This window comes from Podarcis filfolensis (genome assembly GCF_964270895.1).
Source record: "Podarcis filfolensis genome assembly, chromosome: 10".
NCBI lineage: Eukaryota > Metazoa > Chordata > Lepidosauria > Squamata > Lacertidae > Podarcis > Podarcis filfolensis.
In genome coordinates, this window is record NC_139612.1 from 39,809,693 (window position 1) to 39,812,874 (window position 3,182).

The window sequence follows — 3,182 nt, forward strand, 5'->3', positions numbered from 1 at the left end:
AATGTTAGTTACAAAATAATAAGGCATGCCATACTGTTTCAATTCCCTCTGAACCACAGGGACAGAGTAGGATATCGCTATCTCCTATCCAAAAGAGCTGAAAGTGTCACATTGAAACGTGCAAGAGTGGAATTTTGAAACATTTGGTTTGTTTACAGAGGTAGGGTAAAAGCCAAATGACAAAGGTGAGCTGGACTTATTGGCTACTGAAAGCAAATACTGAAAGTCTGTATCGTTGATACACTGACTAACACAAGATCTAGCCTTGGCAAAACCATGTGAAAAATGCTGTGATTGAGAGAAAACCAGAACGCCAATTTAGCAATTTAGCATCTTCACCCTTAAACTTATATACTGATCTAAACAAAACCAACAATACAAAAGAGTTGGTACTGGGTGATGCAGGACACATATTAGCAGCTGAAAGAACATGCATATAGTTAGTGTGAGAGACAGCTACAAGTCCTTCATTCAGCTATACCCAAATACAAATTAAAGGAAATAAAGAACTCCATGCAGCTAGGGTGCCCAGATGAAAAAGAGGACAGGGTTCCTGCACTTATGTGCAGAAGAGGTGATTTTAGTAGCTTTAGCTTGCATGACAACAAGTTACAACTCCTGAAATTCCCGCTTCTGCATAACTTTGAAAGCTGCAAGCTTCCTGTTCTCTTTTCTATATCTTCCTTGAGGGTGTGCCAGTGGAAGAGGAGAGAGGAGGAGTGTGTGAACTGAAGGTTTGTTGCAGCTCATTCCTGTCAAGTTAAACAATGGTCTGAATTCAGCCTGTGCAAATTTGTGTTCTGGATTTATTACAGTAGTTGTATTCCAAAAACAGCCCAATTCACCCTATGCATTAATTTGATATCTGAATCAAGTCTATATAAAACTTAAGCCAGGTGACGTTCAAAACAATAGTAGTAAATTAATGATAACACAATTTTGCTACTTTCTTCAGTACCTCTGGGGAAGTGTTTTAGCTCAATGATAGAGCATCTGTTTTGCATACACAAGGTACCAGGTTCAATCCCTAGATAGGGCTGAAACCCTGGAGAGCCATTTAATATCAGTGCAGACAATACTAAGATAGATTAGCTAGATGAACCAATGGCTTGACTCTATATAAGGCAGGACCGATAATTAAGTACAAAAGTTGACTAGACTTCTCCTTGAGTAGTTGTGTGAAGGAGGAAATTCCAGCAAGTGCTGCCTTTTCTCAACTTTGCTTGACATGCAACACCACTTCTACACAAGAACAGTACAGTTCTAGTAAAGGCACTGCAATCCTGTCCTCTTTTGTACCTGTGTCAAAATTAAACTTTTCTTTGTATATGCTACTGTTCGGCATCCACACAAACATAATGTTACCTCTCATTTTGCCTTTTGCCACCCTGCTAGTACTATTTTGGCCTAAACTCTGTAGCTTATGAAGGCTTTGCCCTGAATTCTGAACTAAAGGTTTCTAATTGCTTTCCCCATTGTTTTTAAGTTTTTCCAAGTTTACGTAATCATAATCTAACTACTTGTAAGTGAGAAGCTGTCACAGAGAGAGAGGGAGGGAGGAAGAGAAATTTATTCCTAGAAGCAGATTCCTTTTAGATCTTCAACTGCAGTTAGCCCTGTAACTCAACTCCTTGCCCTTCAGTCACAAGCAGTGAAATTATATTCCAATCCCCTTTCCAAATTATCCTTGCCTCAACTTTGCTTCCTGCAAAGACTTTTTAAAGATACCAGTGACATTCCAACTCAAGTGCGTAGCATTTGAAACTCTATTCATAGCCAAGAGCTACGCCAAAAATGAATCTGAGAAGATTTTAGGTTATTTTTTTAGAGCTGTCATGTTTGCATGAGCAGTTTGTTATACCATAGCAGCAAAAAGTCAGATTTGCGGAATTAATTCTGCTTCATATTGATTAAAGGGAAAGAGCTCTGCCTTTGATTCTATCTAATCACATATGCAGGACGCGGGTGGCGCTGTGGGTAAAACCTCAGTGCCTAGGACTTGCCGATCGCATGGTTGGCGGTTCGAATCCCCGCAGCGGGGTGAGCTCCCGTCGTTCAGTCCCAGCTCCTGTCCACCTAGCAGTTTGAAAGCACCCTTAAGTGCAAGTAGATAAATAGGTACCGCTTTCTAGTGGGAAGGTAAACGGCGTTTCCGTGTGCTGCTCTGGTGCTGGTTCGCCAGAGCAGCTTCGTCATGCTGGCCACGTGACCCGGAAGTGTCTGCGAACAGTGCTGGCTCCCGGTCTCTAGAGTGAGATGAGCGCACAACCCTAGAGTCTGTCAAGACTGGCCCGTACAGGCAGGGGTACCTTTACCTTTTTAATCACATATGCACATTTCTGCTACCATACCTGTGTAATCCACAACACTCTTCATAAGTGACTGAGTTGAATTCACAAAAATAGTGGCAAAAGTTGTATAAGTTGCCACCTACAGTGTTCCTCAGCCTTTATTTAACAGCTGCTTGGCATGCAGAAATTTGTTAAACAAAGCATTTATCAACGTTTCAACCCCATACAAGGACCACAGGAAGCTGCCTTAAACTGAGTCAGACTATTGGCCATCTATTGCAGACACTGGCTGGCAGCAGCTCTCCAGGGGTTCAGACAGACGTCCTTCTACCTGGAAATGCCAGGCGTTAAATTAGGCACATGCAAAGCAAATCTTCTCCCAAAGAGGGTAGTTGCCTTATACCGAGTTAGACCAAGCTCAGTATTGCCAACACTGACTGGTAGCAGCTGCCCAGCCCAGGCTTTCAGACAGGAATCTTTCCAAGCCCTACCTGAGGAGTTGAACCCGAGATTCCCCCACCATCACCACCAACAAGCAGATGCTTTTATGGTGAACTGTGCTCCTTCCCCAGAGCAGGGAAAGTCTCGCCTGCTCAAGTTAGGGTGAAGCAGTCGGCTGGAAGAGAAATGCCCCTGTACCACCTCTTTCTAGCTCTATGTATCAGTGTGGGTGGAAAGTTTCTATGCTCCTAAAAAATAAAAATAAAAACAGAGCAAAACCAGCAAGAGTCTTGTGACAAATTAAAGACTAACGTGCTCTGTTGTTTTTGCTGCAACCCACTAACAGGACCACTGTCTAAAATTAAAAACATGCAGTCTTAAAAACCTCAGCTGCTTTTTCATTGGGCAGCCTTCGGAGGGCCCTTGCCAGGACTACGTTTCCCAATGTGC